The following is a 19,268-nucleotide window of genomic DNA, read 5'->3' as shown; positions in this document are numbered from 1 at the left end:
GGTTGTAGCCCATCTTACCAAACTACACGATATAGCCACCCTATTCACTAGTGAGGAAAAGATTCGCCACTACTATATCCTCAAGTTATTTCCTTTCTCACTAAAGGATGATGCTAAGACCTGGTTCACTTCTCTTGCTCCTGGTTGTGTGTGTAGCCCCCAGGATATGGTCTACTACTTCTCTGAAAAATATTTCCCTGCCCATAAGAAGCAAGCTGCCTTGCAGGAAATATACAACTTTGCTCAAGCTGAAGAAGAGAGTCTCCCACAAGCTTGGGGGAGGCTTGTCCAGCTGCTGAATTCTTTGCCTGATCACCCTCTTGAGAAGAATGAAATACTTGATATCTTCTATAATGGACTTACCGATGCTTCCAAAGACCACCTAGATAGTTGTGTTGGTTGTGTTTTTAGGGAACGAACCGTAGAACAAGCTAAGATCCTATTGAATAGCATCTTGTGCAATGAGAATGCTTGGACTATTCCCAAACCACCTCCTAAGCCAACTCTGAAGAAAAGAGCTATTCTATTCCTCAGTCCTGAAGATATGCAAGAAGCTAAGAAATCTATGTGAGAGAAAGGCATTAAATCTGAAGATGTCAAAAATCTACCAGCTATCGAAGAGATCCATGGTCTTGATAACCCGATACACGCAGTAGAAGTAAATTCTCTGCGTAGGTTTGATGAGAGTGATATTCCTTTTGATAAACCTGCTAGCCTATGCCTGGATGAATTTGATAACTTTGTTGCCAAACAACAGAGTTTCAATGATTATGTTAGCAGACAATTGGAACAGAATGCTCGTATGCTTAGTCATTTGAGTGCTTGTGTGGACAGTAACATCAATGATCTTAAACTTCTGAGTAGACATGCCTCTATGGTTACTACTCAAGTAGAAGAAGTACTTAAAGCTCAAAATGACTTGCTCAATGAGTTGAATAACAATTCTGTCAGAGTCGTCACTAGAGGCGGTGGAATGACCCAGGAACCTTTGTATCATGAGGGTCATCCGAAGAGAATTGAACAAGATTCTCAAGGAGTTAGCACTGATGCATCTAGTCATCCTAGAGAGAAGAAGAAAGATGATAGGAACCTGCACGCTAGCAACCCTGTTGCTGCTACGCCTGAGAGTCCAAACGATGGCTCTGTCTCTGATACTGAAACACAATCTGGTGATGAACATGAGCCTAATGATAATATCGATAGTGGTGTTCATGAAGATGCTCAACCTAGCAATGATAAGGATGTGGAGATTGAACTTGTTGATCTTGATAACCCACAGCCTAGGAATAAGAGCTATGATAAGAATGACTTCATTACTAGGAAGCATGACAAAGAAAGGGAACCATGGGTTCAGAAACCCATGCCCTTTCCTCCCAAACCATCCAAGAAAAAGGATGATGAGGATTTTGAGTGATTCGTTGAAATGATTAAACATGTCTTTCTGCAAATGCGTTTGACAGATATGATCAAAATGTCTCCGTATGCTAAGGACATGAAAGATATTGTGACTAATAAGAGGAGGATGCCTGAGGTTGAGATTTCCACCATGCTCGCTAATTATACCTTCAAGGGTGGAACTCCTAAGAAACTAGGTGATCCCGGAGTGCCCACTATACCTTGCTCCATTAAAGGCAACTACGTTAGAACTGCTTTATGCGACCTTGGAGCCGGTGTTAGTGTTATGCCTCTCTCTCTTTATCGTAGACTTGAACTGGATAAGTTGACACCCACTGAAATCTCTCTGCAAATGGCTGACAAATCAACTGCTTTCCCTATCAGCATTTGCGAGGATGTGCCTGCTGTGATTGCAAACGTCACTATCTTAACAGACTTTGTTATTCTGGATATTCCCGAGGACGATGCCATGGCGGTCATCCTTGGAAGACCCTTTTTAAACACAGCAGGGGCTGTTATAGATTGCAACAAAGGCAATGTCACTTTCCATGTCAATGGTAATGAGCATACGATGCACTTTCCAAAGAAACAATATCGAGTACACTGCATCAATGCTATCGAAAAAACTTCATCGATTCTTATTGGGAGCTTTGAATGCCCTATTCCTCCTATTAAGATGAAGTATGATTTGCTTGTTGGGGAGATACACATCCCCATTGAGGTGACCTAATGACTATTCAAAAATTCTCCGTTCTCTTTTGCTATTCGAAAAGGTTTGTCAAGGAGACTTGATCAACCTCATTGATGGATTTCTTTCGATGACCATGAGATGGATGAATCGAGGAGTCACAAACCTCTATTCCAAGCTTTCACCTTTGGTTACTTAGAAGAAAAATGATAGATTTAGTTTACTTTTCCCTGTTTTCTGCTTTTAGCGTCCCGCGGAAATGTACCCCGAAAATAAAAGTTCTCCGAATGTCTTGAAAATCAAGTATGATTTTTTCTGGAATTTTTGAAAAATACTGGGACGAAGAGCTAGTTTGGGGGCTGCACCAGTGGGCCACAAGCCCTGGAGGCGCGGGCACCCCCCTGGCTGCGCCTACCTAGCTTGTGGGGCCCACGTGCACCCCCTCCACTCATTCTAGCTCCCATCTGCTTCTCCTACCTCCAGAAAAAATCTTTTCGCAGTAGAAACCCGTGTTCTTGCTCTTCTTGCTTGGATTTTTGATCTCCTTGCTCAAAGCACCATTCTCCGAACTGTTTTGGGGAAATTGCTCCTTGGTAAGTGACTCCTCCATTGGTCCAATTAGTTTTTGCTCTAGTGCCTTATACTTCGCGTATTTTTGCTGCCTTGGTGACCCTGTTCTTGAGCTTTGCATGCTAATTTTAGCTGGTCCCAAGTAGTTTTGATGTGTAATATGGCCTCTAGGCACTTGTGGGAGTAGTTGCTATGAGTTTTGTTGAGCCTTATTCACTTTTCCTTGGAATCACTAAAAATTTCAGAAATTTTCAGAGATAGAAAAGGGAAAAGATGAGGAGGTTCTTAAGAGGCTCTTCAAGCCGTGACCCCAAGGATGATGGAAGTGAGAAGAAGCCCAAGTATCTGGTCCCTCAAGTCGCAGAAGTTCGAGCGTGTGAGTGGCCAAGCGTTGTGTTCTTACGCGCCGCCAGACTTTATGAGGACTTTCATCACTTGGTGGAGAACGCAGGCCTTACCGCCTTCGTCGAAGATAAGTGTCCGCAATACCTCCTCCTCACTAATATCTTCGTACAAAGCTTTAACTTCTATCCGAGGAAGAATCCTCCTATGGTTGAGTTCAAACTTTATGATATCCCCCAGCGCATGTCACTCCAGGATTTTTGCAATGTTTGCAAATTACCTTACGTTGGGGATATTCATGAACCTCGTCCACGGGACTTGGAGGCTTTCATCGATACAATTGTTGTAGGAGAGGAGAGAGGAGTGTCTTGCGCTAGAGCTGCTAGCATACATTTTCCTGTGCTTCGGTACTTCTCACTATTCATGGGAAAATGTTTGATTGGTCATGGGAAAGTTGGGTCCCTTAGTTCCCCAGATCTTGCGGTCTTGAGTGAAGCCCTTTATAATGATAAAACTTATAGCTTGGGCGCTATAGTAGCTCAACGGTTGAACATGAACCGTTCTAAAGGTGTTGTCTATGGAGGTATCTATACTACCCGTCTTGCCAGACACTTTGAGATACCTATTAGACTGGACGAGGAAGAAGAAATTCTTCTTCCTCAGAGATATCTAGATTATGATAGCATGGTTCGCCATGACTTTCTTCATAGAGATATAAATAGAAGGATGATTTATAACCTGGTATTTAGTCAGGGTACTCGTGAGACTATTACTTTGTCTGCTCCTTCTTTGTACAATCTTCATGCAGGCAAGTACATTATTATGCCCTCGGACATCTACGCATATTGGGGCTTGGCCCAACCACAGGTGCCCGTGCCCGAGCCACCAGTCGAGTACCAGACGCCAGTTTATCAGTGGGAGCCAGAGGAGCTCACACAGCAGTGGCATCCTCAGTCCACTCCGGAGTACCCCGGAGCTGGTTATTTCCCTCCTTTGGGAGTAGACCAACTTAGGCCAAGATCCTAAGCTTGGGGGAGTACGTGTTTCTCACCAACTTTACATTCTTGCTTATGCTTTCACTTTGTTCGTCGGTGTTCACACTTTGCCACTGTATCATCCATGCTAGTTTATTTTCTTTTTCTCGTTTTCTTTTTTGTGTGTCTGTCTAGTTTGAGAAAACCCAAAAAGATTTTCTTGTTCTTATTTTGCTTGTTGGGAGCTTTCCCGTGTAAATAGTTTTCTTTTTCTTTGGGTCAAGGTAGAAGACCATGGTTACATTGTTTAGTGGCTCTCGCATGCATACCTGTTTAGGTGTCAAAGAGCCATATTACTTTGTCTTCTCCTTTGTGTTTGCCTGCAGATTCCAGCTTTAGTCCAATGCACGAGCACTCTTATTATTGTTCACAACATTCGGTCGTGCAAGTGAAAGGCAATAATGATGATATGTGATGAAGTGACTGAGCCTGGAAAAGCTGGTATGAACTCGATCCATTTTGTTTTTGTAAATATGACTAGCTCACTGTTCCTAGTTCAGCTTTGTTGTGAGAGAAACATGTTTGCAATGACAACTTAGAGACCATAGTTTCTGATGCCATGCTTAATTAGCTAGGAGCTTATAATGGTTTGTCTTGGTTGCCAACATGAATTTTGAGACAACTATGATGTAGTATGATAGGATGGTGTCCTCCTTTGAATGATTCAAGTGGCTTGACTTGGCACATGTTCACGCATGTAGTTGAAACAAAATCAACATAGCCTCTATTATACTCATGTTCATGGTGATTTATGTCCTACTCATGCTTCCACTCAATGTTAGTTAATCTCAATGCATTTTGATGACTGTTGTCACTCTCTAGTTGGTCGCTTCCCAGTCTTTTGCTAGCCTTCACCTGTACTAAGCGGGAATATTGCTTGTGCATCCACTTCCATAAACCCAAAGTTGTTCCATATGAGTCCACCATACCTACCTATATCCGGTATCTACCTGCCGTTCCAAGTAAATTTGCATGTGCCACTCTCTAAATCTTCAAGAAATAATCTATTTTGCATGCCCGAACCGCTCATGTGGTGACAGGGGGCTATTAGTATCTTCCATGCTAGGCGTGTTATCCTCGATATGTGTTTATTCACTATCATTCACGAGAAAGGGGCCGGTAATTGGAATTCCCAGTTCCATGCTCAAACCGAAAAGATAATTGCAAACAAAACTCCCCCTGGATTGATGTTGGTATGGACGGTACCCGAGGATTCGGCTAGCCGTGGAATGTGATTGATTGGTGGTGAGGGAGTCAAAACTTTACTTTTCTGTTTGGGAACCGCCTATAGCATGTGTAGCGTGGAAGATGGTGAGAACTCTTAGTCGTTGCATTGACAATGAAAGCATGCCACCCAAAATTATTATCTCTGTTTTCAAAGCTTGAGCTCTGGCACCTCTGCAAATCAATGCTTCCCTCTGCGAAGGGCCTATCTATTTATGTTCCTGTTGAGTCATCCTCTTCTTATAAAAGCACCAATAAGAGAGCACCTCTGTCATTTTTATGCTTTGCTTTTAACTGCGATTGAGTATGACTGTGACTGGATCTTCTTTGCCATGAATTACAATGTTTAGTTAGCCCTTGGTCTTTGAAGGTGCTCTGCATTTATGTTTTGCGGTCTCAGAAAGAGCTAGCGAGATACCATCTGGTCGTACTGCTTCATGATTGTTTTGATTGAAGTGTTGACGTTTGAGACTTGTTATTATTTGCTCGCTAGTTGATTATGCCATTGATATGAGTTTACCGTGAGACCTAGATGTCATTTGCTTATGTGGTTTGCTTGTGATCTTGCTCAAACTCTGGATATGAGTTAGACATAGTTGCAACAACAAGATCAAGCAGAGTTCGTCAAAGTTTTTCTTTTGTCTCTTTCAGTTTGTCAACTGAATTGCTTGAGGACAAGCAAGGCTTTAAGCTTGGGGGAGTTGATACGTCTCCGTTGTATCTACTTTTCTGAACTCTTTTGCCCTTGTTTTGGACTCTAATTTGCATGATTTGAATGGAACTAACCCGGACTAACGATGTTTTCAGCAGAATTGCCTTGGTGTTGTTTTTGCGCAGAAATAAAAGTTCTCGGAATGACCTGATACGGAGAATTTTTCTGGAATTTATGAAAAATACTGGCGCAAGAATCAGCGGAGGAAGTGGAGCGTGGAGCCCACAAGCCCACCAAGCGCGGGCCCCCGTGGCCGCGCCTGGCAGGCTTGGGGAGCCCACGACGCTCCACCGCCTCCAATCTCAGCTCTATTTAGTCCGTCTCGCCCGGAAAAAAAATCAAGGAGAAGGGTTCATCGTGTTTTACGATACGGAGGCGCCGCCACCTCCTGTTCTTCATCTGGAGGGCAAATCTGGAGTCTGTTCTGGGCTCCGGAGAGGGGAAATCGTCGCCATCGTCATCATCAACCTTCCTTCATCGCCAATTCCATGATGCTCTTCACCGTTCCTGAGTAATAGCATCATAGGCTTGCTGGACGGTGATTGGTTGGATGAGATCTATCATGTAATCGAGTTAGTTTTGACGGGGATTGATCCCTAGTATCCACTATGTTCTGAGATTGATGTTGCTACTACTTTGCCATGCTTAATGCTTGTCACTAGGGCCCGAGTGCCATGATTTCAGATCTGAACCTATTATGTTGTCGCCAATATATGTGTGTTTTAGATCCTATCTTGCAAGTTGTAGTCACCTACTATGTGTTATGACCCGGCAACCCCGGAGTGACAATAGCCGGAACCACTCCCGGAGATGATCATAGTATGAGGAGTTCATGTATTCACCAAGTGTTAATGCGTTGGTCCGGTTCTTTATTAAAAGGAGAACCTTAATATCCCGTAGTTTCCATTAGGACCCCGCTGCCACGGGAGGGATGGACAATAGATGTCATGCAAGTTCTTTTTCCTAAGCACGTATGACTACATACGGAATACATGCCTACATTAGATTGACGAACTGGAGCTAGTTACTTATCTCTCCGTGTTATAACTGTTGCATGATGACTCACATCCGGCATAATTTTCCATCACCGATCCAATGCCTACGAGTTCTTCCTACTAGTCCTTGATGCGTTACTTTGCTGCTACTGCTGTCACTTTGCCGCTACTGGTTACTGTTGCTACTGCTGCTAGCATACTACCTTGCTACTGATACTTTGCTGCAAATACTAAATCTTTTAGGTGTGGTTGAATTGACAACTCAACTACTAATACTTGAGAATATTCTTTCGCTTCCCCTTGGGTCGAATCAATAAATTTGGGTTGAATACTCTACCCTCGAAAATTGTTGCGATCCCCTATACTTGTGGGTTATCAAGGGAGAATGCCGGCAGCTGGAATTCTGGGCTGGAAAAGGAGCAAGTTTGAGATACCTATTCTGCACAACTCCAAAAGCCGTGAAAATCAGCGAGGAATTATTTTGGAATATATAAAAGATACTGGGCGGAAGAAATACTGGAGGGGAGCCACCAGGAGGTCACGAGCGTGCCAGGCGTTCCCTACCCCCCGTGGGCGTGCCTGGGGGCTCGTGGGCCCCCTGTTACCCCTCCAGCTCCCATCTTCTGCTATAAGGAGGGTTTCGTCCCAGAAAAAATCAAGGGAAAGCTTTCGGGAAGAAACACTGCCGCCACGAGGCGGAACTTCAAGAGAACCAATCTAGAGCTCCGGCAGGGCCGTCCTGCCGGGGAAACTTCCCACCCGGAGGGGGAAATCGTCGCCATCGTCATCACCAACACTCATCTCATCGGAGGGGACTCATCTCCATCAACATCTTCATCAGCACCATCTCATCTCCAAACCCTAGTTCATCTCTTGTACCCAATCTCCGTCTCGCGACTCCGATTGGTACTTGTAAGGTTACCAGTAGTGTTAATTACTCCTTGTAGTTGATGCTAGTTGGATTACTTGGTGGAAGATCATATGTTCAGATCCTTAATTCTATTCAATACCTCTCTGATCATGAACATAATTATGCTTTGTGAGTAGTTATGTTTGTTCCTGAGGACATGGGATAAGTCTTGCTATAAGTAGTCATGTGAATTTGGTATTCGTTCGATATTTTGATGCGTTGTATGTTGTCTTTCCTCTAGTGGTGTTATGTGAACGTCGACTACATGACACTTCACCATTATTTGGGCCTAGAGGAAGGCATTGGGAAGTAATAAGTAGATGATGGGTTGCTAGAGTGATGGAAGCTTAAACCCTAGTTTATGCATTGCTTCGCTAGGGGTTGATTTGGATCCACCAGTTTAATGCTATGGTTAGACTTTGTCTTAATTCTTCTTTCGTAGTTGTGGATGCTTGCGAGAGGGGTTAATCATAAGTGGGATGTTTGTCCAAGTAAGGACAGCACCCAAGCAGCGGTCCACCCACATATCAAACTATCAAAGTAGCGAACGCGAGTCATATGAACATGATGAAAACTAGCTTGACAGAAATGCCCATGTGTCCTCGGGAGCGCTTTACCTTATATAAGAGTTTGTCCTGGCTTGTCCCTTGCTACAAAAGGGATTGGGACATCTTGCTGCACCTTTGTTACTATTGTTACTTGTTACCCGTTACGAATTATCTTATCCTGCAACTATATTTGTTACCGATAATTTCAGTGCTTGCATAGAATACCTTGCTGAAAACCACTTGTCATTTCCTTCTGCTCCTCGTTGGGTTCGACACTCTTACTTATCGAAAGGACTATGATAGATCCCCTATACTTGTGGGTCATTAGTCATCTCAACGAAATTACGTGGTGCCCTATTTAAAGTGAATGCGGTTGTCTCTAATGCCTAACCCAAAAATGATAATGGTAATTTGATAAGAGACATCATAGCATGCACCATATCCAATAGGGCGCGGCTATGACGTTCGTACACACCATCACACTATGGTGTTCCACGTGGCATGAGTTGTGAAACAATTTTCACATTGTCTTAAATGTTTACCAAACTCGCAACTCAGATATATATTTACCTCTACGATCACATCGTAGACATGTTATCCTCTTGTCAGGACCATCGTCAATATTTCAGACTTATGTGATTCCTCAAGAAAATACACATGTATCTACTCAAATCATCAGTGAAGTAAGAACATAACGACTGCATACATCAAAATGTATTATTTCCAACAAGTCACTTGCTCGCTCCATCTCATTGAAAACGAGGCCTTCAGTCATCTTACCCATGTGGCATGATTTGCATGTCTCAAGTGATTCAAAATCAAGTGAGTCTAAACAATCCATCTGCCTGGAGTTTCTTCATGCGTTTACACCAATAGACATGGTTCGCATGTCTCAAACGTTTCAAAAACGAGTGAGTCCACAGATCCATCAGTATGGAGCTTCCTCATGCGTTTTATACCAATATGACTCAAGCGGCAGTGCCACAAGTAAGTGGTATTATCATTACTACTTTGTATCTTTTGACATCAATATCATTATCATGCGTATCACTATGATCGAGATTCAAATAAAGCATTGAAGGCATTTATTCAAGCAAATAGAATAACCATTATTCTCTTTAAATGAATAATCATATTGTGATAAACATGATCTAATCATATTCATTCTCAACGCAAACACCAAATAACATTTATTTAGGTTCAACACTAATCCCGATGGTAGAGGGGGCGTGTGATGTTTGATCACATCAACCTTGAAATTTCTTTCAACACACATCATCACCTCACCCTTGCTAGTATTTGTTTATTTCGTAGCTTTTATTTCGAGTTACTAACACTTAGCAACTGAACTAGTATCTAATACCCTGGTGCTACTAGGAGTACTAGTAAAGTACACATCAATATCATGTATATCCAATATACTTTTGTCGACTTTGCCAACCTTCTCATCTACCAAGTAACTAGGGAGTTCCGCTCCAGTTACCATTCCCCTCATAATAAAAGCACTCAGTCTCATGTTTGGGTTTATCCTTGGGTTTCTTCACTAGAACGGAAACTGGTTTGCCTTTCATGAAGTATCCCTTCTTACGCTTACCCTTCTCGAAACTAGTGGTTTTACTAACCATCAACACTTGATGCTCCTACTTGATTTCTACCTTTGCGGTGTCAAACATCGCGAATAGCTCAAGGATCAACATCTCTATCCCTGATATGTTATAGTTCATCATGAAGCTTTGTAGCTTGGTGGCAGTGACTTTGGAGAACTATGTCAATAACTATCTGATCTGGAAGATCAACTCCCACTCGATTCAAGCGATTGTAGCACTCGGAAAATCTGAGCACATGCTCAACGATTGAGATTTTCTCCCAACTTTGTAGACAAAGAATCTTGTCGGAGGTCTCATACCTCTTGATGTGGGCATGAGCCTGAAATCCCAATTCCAGCTCTTGGAACATCTCATATGTTTGGGACGTTCAAAACGGCTTCGGCGCCTCAATTCTAAGTCGTTAAGTATTACGCATTGAACTATCACGTAGTCATCAAAAATGTGTATGTCAGATGTTTGCAACATCCAGAGACGACGTTCGGGGTTCAACACACCGAGCGGTGCATTAAGGACATAAGCCTTCTGTGCAGCAATGAGGACAATCCTCAGTTTACTGATCCAGTCTGCATAATTGCTACTATCATCTTTCAACTAAGTTTTCTCTAGGAACATATCAAAGACAGTAGAGCTATAGCGCAAGCTACAACATAACTTGCAAAGACCTTTTGACTATATTCATGATAATGAGTTCAATTAATCATATTACTTAAGAACTCCCACTCAAATTGACATCCCTCTAGTCATTCGAGTGTCGCATGATCCAAATTCACTAACTCAAGTCCGATCATCATGTGAGTTCAGTTTAGTTTCAATGGTGAACATATCTATGTTGATCATATCAACTATATGATTCATGCTCGACCTTTCGGTCTCTTGTGTTTCGAGGCCATGTCTGTACATGGTAGGCTCATCAAGTTTAACCCGAGTATTCCGCGTGTGCAACTGTTTTGCACCGGTTGTATGTGAATGTTGAGTCTATCACACCCGATCATCACATGGTGTCTCGAAACGATGAACTGTCGCAACGGTACATAGTCGGGGAGAACACAATTTTATCTTGAAATTTTAGTGAGGGATCACCTTATAATGCTACTGTCTTCCTAAGCAAAGCAAGGTGCATAAAAGATTAAAATCACATGCACATCATAAGTGACATGATATGGCCATGAACTTGTTCTTCTTGATCTCCATCATCAAAGCACCGGCATGATCTCCATCGTCACTGGCTCCACACCATGATCTCCATCATTGTGCTGCCATCGAGGTTGTTGCGCTAACTATGTTGTTACTACTAAAGCTACTACTAGCGATAAAGCAAAGCTTCTCCAAGCACAAAAATAATTAAAGACAACCCTATGGCTCCTGCCGGTTGCCGTAGCATCGACGTGCAAGTCGATATTTAACTATTACAACATGATCATCTCATACATCCAATATATCATATCATGTATTTGGCCATATCACATCACATGCATACCCTGCAAAAACAAGTAAGAAGTCCTCTAATTTGTTGTTGCATGTTTTACGTGGTTGCTATGGGTATCTAGTATGATCGCATCTTACTTATGCAAAACCACAACGGTGATATGCAAGTTGCTATTTAACCTTTTCCAAGGACCGCCTCAGTCAAATACAATTCAACTAAAGTTGAAAAAATAGGCACCCGCCAGTCATCTTTTTGCAACAAGTTGCATGTTAGTCGATGAAACCGGTCTCTCGTAAGCGTACGAGTAATGTTGGTCCGGGCCGCTTCAATCCAACAATACCGTCGAATCAATAAAAGACTAAGGAGGGCAGCAAATTAAACATCAACACCCACAAACTCTTTTGTGTTCTACTCGAAATGTCATCTACTCATAGACCTAGCTCATGATGCCACTGTTGGGGAAGGTTGTATGGGAAACAAAAAAATTCCTACGCACACGCAATACCTATCCATGGTGATGATCATCTATGAGAGGGGAGAGTGAATAAACATACCCTTGTAGATCACTAAGCGGAAGAGTATATAACACGGTTGATGTAGTGGAACATCTTCCGATCCAAATCACAGCCAGTCCTGCGATCTCATCACGATCCGTCTCGTGATCCCATCACGATCCGTCCCGATCTAGTGCCGAACGGACGGCACCTCCGCGTTCAGCACACGTACGGATCGATGATGTCTCCTCCTTCTTGATCCAGCAAGAGCGGAAGGATAAGTAGATGGGATCTCAACCAGCACGACGACATGGTGGAGATGATGGTGGAGCAGTGCCAGCACGGCTTCGCCAAGCGCTACTGGAACCGATCTGAGGAGAAAACGGAGTTATGGGAGAGGTAGGGCTCCCACCGGGGCGTGGGAGTTGATGTGTTCAGCCCCTCCCCTCCCCCCCCACACTATATATAGGAGGCTAGGAAGAGGGTTGGGTCGCAGCCCTAGCCCCTCCTTCAAGGAGGGGGCGTGGGCCTAGCGAGGTTTCCTCCCTCCCCAAGGCACCTAGGAGGTGCCTTCCCTTTTAGGGACTCTTCCCTCCCAACCGCATGGGCCCTTGGGCTGGACCAACAAGGCTTGGACTCCCCCTTACAGCCCATGCATGTCCTAGGGTCTGGAGGGACCCTTCCAGACTCCTCCAGAACCCTACAGAACCTTCTAGAACCTTCCAGAAGCTTCTCGGTACAATACAGATAAAACCTGAAACTTTTCCGGTAGCCAAAATAGGACCTCCCATATATAAATCTTTACATGCGGACCATTCCGGAGCTCCTCGTGACATCCAGGATCTCATCCGGGACTCCGAACAACATTCGGTCACCAACATACATATCGCAATACTACTCTAGCGTCACCGAACGTTAAGTGTGCAGACCCTGTGGGTTTGAGAACTATGCAGACATGACCAAGACACCTCTATGGTCAATAACCAATAGCGGGACTTGGATGCCCATATTGGTTCCTACATATTCTACAAAGATCTTTATCGGTCGAACCACGATGGCAAGGATTCAATCAATCCCGTATGCAATTCCCTTTGTCCATCGGTATGTTACTTGCCCGAGATTCGATCGTCGGTATCTCCATACCTAGTTCAATCTTGTTACCGGAAAGTCTCTTTACTCGTTCCATAATACAAGATCACGTGACTAACTCCTTAGTCACATTGCTTGCAAGGCCTATTGTGATGTTGTGTTACCGAGTAGGCCCCGAGATACCTCTCCGTCACACGGAGTGACAAATCCCAGTCTTTATCCATGCCAACCCAACAGACATCTTCGGAGATACCTGTAGAGCACCTTTATAGTCACCCAGTTACGTTGCAACGTTTGATACACACAAGGTATTCCTCTAGTGTCCAGGAGTTGCATGATCTCATGGTCATAGGAACAGATACATTGACATGCAGAAAACAGTAGCAATAAACTGACACGGCATATGCTACATTTATAGTTGGGGTCTTGTCCATCACATCATTCTCCTAATGATGTGATCCCGTTATCAAACGACATCTCATGTCTATGACCAGGAGACCTTGACCATCTTTGATCAACGAGCTAGTCAACTAGAGGCTCACTACACTACTAGGAAAAGGCCTGCTACTGGCGCACCTATTTTGGCTACTAATGGCGCACTACAGGTGCGCCACTAGCATCACGCCATTAGAATTTTTTACTAATGGCGCACCATAGGTGCGCCATTATTATCTGGTATAATAATGGCGCACCAGGTAGTGCGCCATTAGTATAGCTCATGGTGCGCCATTAGTATGCCTCCCAAATGCGCCATTAGTATGCCTCCCAGGTGCGTCATTAGTATGCCTCACACGTGCGCCATTAGTATAGCTCATGGTGCGCCACAGGTTATACTACCAGCTCTAAAAATATTCAATTATTATCCTCACACCCACAAGAAGGTTCAAGATAAACACATATTACACCACAATGAAAATATGTTTATAAACATGCACATACATTGAACGCAAGTTGACAAACAAATTAACCTAGAGGAAGCATAGTTTTGACCATCTTAACAATCATCTAGAACACACAAGTCACAAAAAGATAAGGACTATTGGTTACTATGAGAGACTTCAGATGGTCCAGAACACACAAGTTTGTATCTACTTGCACAAAGTGCAAGCTACAAAACACTCGAAACACCAAATGGTCTACAAGACAATAAGGTCCATGATTACAGGTTGGTTGGTCCATAAACACTAAAGATTCATCATGTCCATGTGCATCAATAGGTTGAGTACCTGAAAACATTTTTCACAAATTTGTCAAGAAAGTAGAACCAGATCAAGTTGTTAAAATCTCATATGCGTATTAAAAATATTCGATCAAAAGATTATCATGATATCATAGTTAACAATATAGTTTCTATAAAAGTTATAATCATCTCACATGCTATTATATAGAACTATGTTCCAGTGCTTGTAAAACTATGCATTGAGCTTTGCATTGAGCTATTATATTGAGTGATATTGAACTATGCACTGCCGATATAAATATTATGTGCAGTTGCTTCAGTTTTATTTGTCTTTACATGTGAAATGCATAAATTACAACCAACTGGGCAAAAATGGGATGAAAAAATTGCGGAAAGATGCCTAGGCTACCGCCATTGAGGTGTTTAATCATTTAGCCTGGACTACTTTCTTCCTGTCAGCACTGAGACCATGAAGCGATACATCTGTGAAGAAAGTATCAAACAGTGATGGGATATGTGTGTAATCTAGCAATGCTTTGACAATCAACGACGCTAGATCAATCGTGCTACAAACCTATGAAGATACAGCACGATGGTTATTCAGAGAAAGAAAGGTAATATCATCACTGAAGCCCTTCAATTATATGATGATGAATCAAGCAAGAAATCTAGGAAGACATGCGGAAGCGTTCTCATCAGCAAATGATTTGAATATTCAATCCTGCTTTAAAAAGTTACTGGTAAGTGTATCAACAAAGTATATAAAAATACTCACAGATTAATTCATGCAGCTCCAAATTTAAGTGTTTTCCACTCCCATTTTCTCTCCCATCTTTCTTAGTTGTTGTACCTGCAAGGCGATAACCACATTAGCTTGCTACTTAGCTAACTTCAGAATGATGCTCTACTGATTGTTGAAGAGGCGAGAGCACAAATAGGCAATGACTGTAAGAGGCTCCGGTGTGGAATTAGAACAACCATTTAGAGTTTCTTCCTAACAGAGCTTGGTGATGATTGAATTAAATAACCACGACATGTTAACTAGGAGTACTAACGAGTAAGGTGTTGGTTTTGATATGGCACCAAGACTTGCGCTCTCAAGGATCACTGCATTAGCATGTGCTTCTTTACAGCGGATCAACTTTTCAAGCTGACGAGGATCCACTATTTCATCTAGAGGGACCCAGCTATCCTCTAGGCGCTCTTCTGCAACCTGTGAATTTGCACACCGAGAAGGCAAAATATGGCATTGAGAACATAACCACTTTTATATGGTGAAGGATGTCAATGAGACAGGTGCATTCATACTCGAGATCTTGCTGAAATGAAAACAAATGACATAACTCGACTTACCTCATCAGGTGGCTTTCCTAATGGAGAATTCTCAGGAATAAGTTCAGCAAGCTGAGGAGGATCGTCAAAAGGATCATCCAAGATATATGTATGTTTAATCCTGTCAATAAGAAAATTGGCGAACAATCAGCAAGCATAAAGAATGAAAGCAAGTTAATGCTGGAAAAAAAGGTATGTTTGGTGTGTGCCCAAATTTAGCCCATGGAAACCCAGCAAAATTCTGCAGACCAAACTGGCAGCTCAGATTTGGGCCACACTTGGCCCCAAAAATGAACTGACGGGTAGATAGAACATAACCTAAAATTTTGGCATCAAACCATATAGCAGATAAAAAAATAAGCACCTACAGTTTGAGAAGGCTAGCAAACTTTTGGTTCTCAAGGGCACCAAATCAAACAGCCCCGTTCTTTGGCAGATATGTCCTAACTATGCAATTTACCACAGGTGTGAAACAATATTCTACCTTATGTCCTTAAACGGTCTTCCTTTATCATCAACATAAGCTTCATTTATCTTTGTCAGTGTGTCAAGACCTTCTGCAACCGTCCCAAAGACCTGCAATCAACAGAACAAAGCGATGAACTCACTGAAGCAATCGTCAACCTCTCACCCAGACAGAAAAAAGAAAACAGCGAATAAGTACTACTAACTGTGTGCTTGTCGTCAAGGTAGTCGACATCATCCCTCAAGGTGATGTAGAACTAAAGAAATAAAAAATAGATATCAATAAGTTAGAAGCAGGCAGACCTAGGTCCTAAAAAATCAAACATCAGTAGCGTTGTAATATTGTACCTGTGAGGCATTGCAATTCTCACCAGCACTTGCCATAGCAATAGTACCAGTTTTTGAATGCCTTAATTCTGGACGGATTTCATCATTAAAAAATCGAGCTTGATCACCATAAAGGAACCTGGAGAAAGAAGATTCAACTTTCAGGCATATCTTTGACAGCAATAGCCAGCCTAAGTTCAAGTAAATATCGAAAACAAAAGACCAAAGTATAAGGTTTAGAGCTTAGTAAGTAGTAACACACACACGCACGCAGACAAAAACATAAGTTGGGGCGAACACATATATGAGAGTTCAGTAAAACAATGCTCACTTGTACACGGAATCACCACCACTGCCAGTTCCAGTAGGGTCCCCAGATTGTGCCAGGAAATCCTTCTCCACCTTGTGGACAGACACCCATTGTAATACTTCATTCTGTTTAAGTCAAAGCATAATGTCAGAGAATGAGCACCTCTACTTGTAAGATGTTGTACAGAAAAAACATGCATCACATACAACAAGACATCAGTAATTTTTTGCACAAAGTTTGGATCAAGAATTACCTTCAGCCTGGGAGAAGAGCACCACTGCAACCTGGGAGAGGAACACCACTACAACCTGGGAGAGGAACACCACTGCAACCAGCAGTACACCACCACCAGCAGGTCAACCTGAAAAAAATAAGCATGTTCAATTGATTGGTGCTGAAGCATGAAACGGTAAGTCACTATGCTTTATCAAATTATATATGAGGCAACTAAACTGGTAGTTACACAAATCCAATATGCTTCGTAAATAACTGAACATTTGCATACTATCATGCTTCTGACATTACTACATTATACCATTTCATACACATGAATAAAGCTTCTGTAACACATGCAAAAACTATGCATCTAACATTAGTTAATCAACTGGGAACATCCACCTATCCAAAGGCAGCACACTAGTCGGATGGGGATGATCACGGGGATCAGTAGTACGATGGCTAGCGCTTTCCATTAAACAGTCAATATTCTAACCTACTCCTCACATGCTACACTCAATCGAGCATCTCATGGCAAAAGCAAAATTAAGAGAACCATTTCATAAATTCAGAGCAACCTCAACTATCCAGCAACCTGCAGAACTAAAAGGCAGTAAGAAACCCAGCACACAGGTCAAATTATAGGGGATTAGGCCAAGAGGAGATTCAGGTTAAGAGGGGATGCAGGAGGAGGCGGTCGTCATGGGGGCAAGGGGAGAGGGGGCGGTGGCCACGTGGGGGAGGAGGCAGCGGCGGCGGGGAGCGAGCGCATCTGAGTTGGGGGCACGTGCGGGGGAGTGAGGGGGACGAGTCGGAGCGGCGCTGGGAGTTCCTCCCCATGGAACTCCCTCATGGAGTTGGAGTTCCTCCCCGTGGCGTTGGCCTTCCAGGCGGAGAAGGTGCCGGAGGGGTCGGTCTGGTACAGGGCGGGCTTGTCCGCCTTGAACCCCGCGCACGCCAGCGCGACGTGCGTGTCCAGGCTCGCGATCTTCCGCACGGACCTGCGAGAGGAGGAGGGCGAGATGAGATCTGCGGGCCGGAAGGCGAGCTGGGGAGGAGGGGGAGCGAGAGGGGGAAGGGGATTCGATGGTACCTGGAGTCCTGGAGCTTGGGGGTGGACTTCTTCTCGACGCCGAGGACGACGGTGTCGGTGCCGCGGACGCCGACGGCTGCGTTGCCCTTGCGGACGGCCTCGAGGCGGCGACGGCGGCGGGTGGTGTGCGGGAGGAGGAAGCGGTTTGCGGGCGGGGATGGGGTCTATGGACCGGATAAGGGCGGTTCTCGTTTCAAGTTTTCGGGTGGAGCGCGCCGCGTAGTGGCGGGAGCGTTTTCGGTGGAGAGGAGGGAAACTAAAATTTCGATTCGGAGGGAAACAGAAACTACTAATGGCGCACCACCTACGTATGCGCCATTAGTAACCCTAGTTACTAATGGTGCACCTCCTCTCGTGCGCCATTAGTAGTTTGCAAAAAAAATAGTAGTGGCGCACCACCAACAGATGCGCCATTAGTAACACTGGTTACTAATGGCGCACTAGCTGTGGTGCGCCATTAGTAGTTTGCAAAAAAAACCAAAAAAAAAAATTTATAGTAGTGGCGCACTACTAACAGATGTTACTAATGGCGCACCAGCTGCTGGTGCGCCATTAGTAGTTTTGCAAAAAAAATAAAATAAGAAAAATATAGTAGTGGCGCACCGAGTGTGTGGTGCGCCATTAGTGTCCATCACACTAATGGCACACCTCACATGGTGCGCCACTACTATATAGTAGTGGCGCACTGCTTGTGTGGTGCGCCATTAGTATCTATATCATTTATAGCCCTTTTCCTAGTAGTGCTAGGGACAGTATTTTGTCTATGTATCCACACATGTATTTGAGTTTCCATTAAATACAATTCTATCATGGATAATAAACAATTATCATGAACAAAGAAATATAATAATAACCAATTTGTCATTGCCTCTAGGGCATATTTCCAACACAAGGTATTCCTCCGACGTCAGTGAGTTACATGATCTCATGGTCATAGGAATATATACTTGACATGCAGAAAATAGTAGCAATAAAATGACACGGTCACATGCTATGTTCATAGTTCGGGTCTTGTAGATCACATTATCTATAATCTATAATCTATACTAATTAGAGACTTCCTAGAAATTACCACGTTAATCAGTAATTAAGAACCGTTTATTTGATGGGGCCGAATTATTACGGTCTAGATCTTCCGATTTTTTTCCAGTCCATAATACAGTCCAAACAACATGTAAACATGACCCTACCTACACGTCATCTCCAGTTAAGGGGGTCCAGCTTATATAACGTCCTAGATTTACAATATATAATGCTCATCTCTTTCAGCAGGAAAATCAACCGGTTGTTGCCCGCTAGATCTCTCACGTA

The 19,268-nt window shown here is 43.3% G+C and overlaps 1 pseudogene; it reads right to left on the bottom strand.

Moving 5' to 3' along the window:
* Window positions 1-14,641: 14,641 nt before the first annotated feature.
* LOC123404945 lies at window positions 14,642-17,717 on the bottom strand (annotated as a pseudogene).
* Window positions 17,718-19,268: the final 1,551 nt, after the last annotated feature.

This window comes from Hordeum vulgare, chromosome 6H, assembly GCF_904849725.1.
Source record: "Hordeum vulgare subsp. vulgare chromosome 6H, MorexV3_pseudomolecules_assembly, whole genome shotgun sequence".
NCBI classification, from domain to species: Eukaryota; Viridiplantae; Streptophyta; class Magnoliopsida; order Poales; family Poaceae; genus Hordeum; species Hordeum vulgare.
The sequence above is the reverse complement of the archived record's forward strand: the minus strand, read 5'-3'. Positions and strand labels throughout refer to the sequence as shown.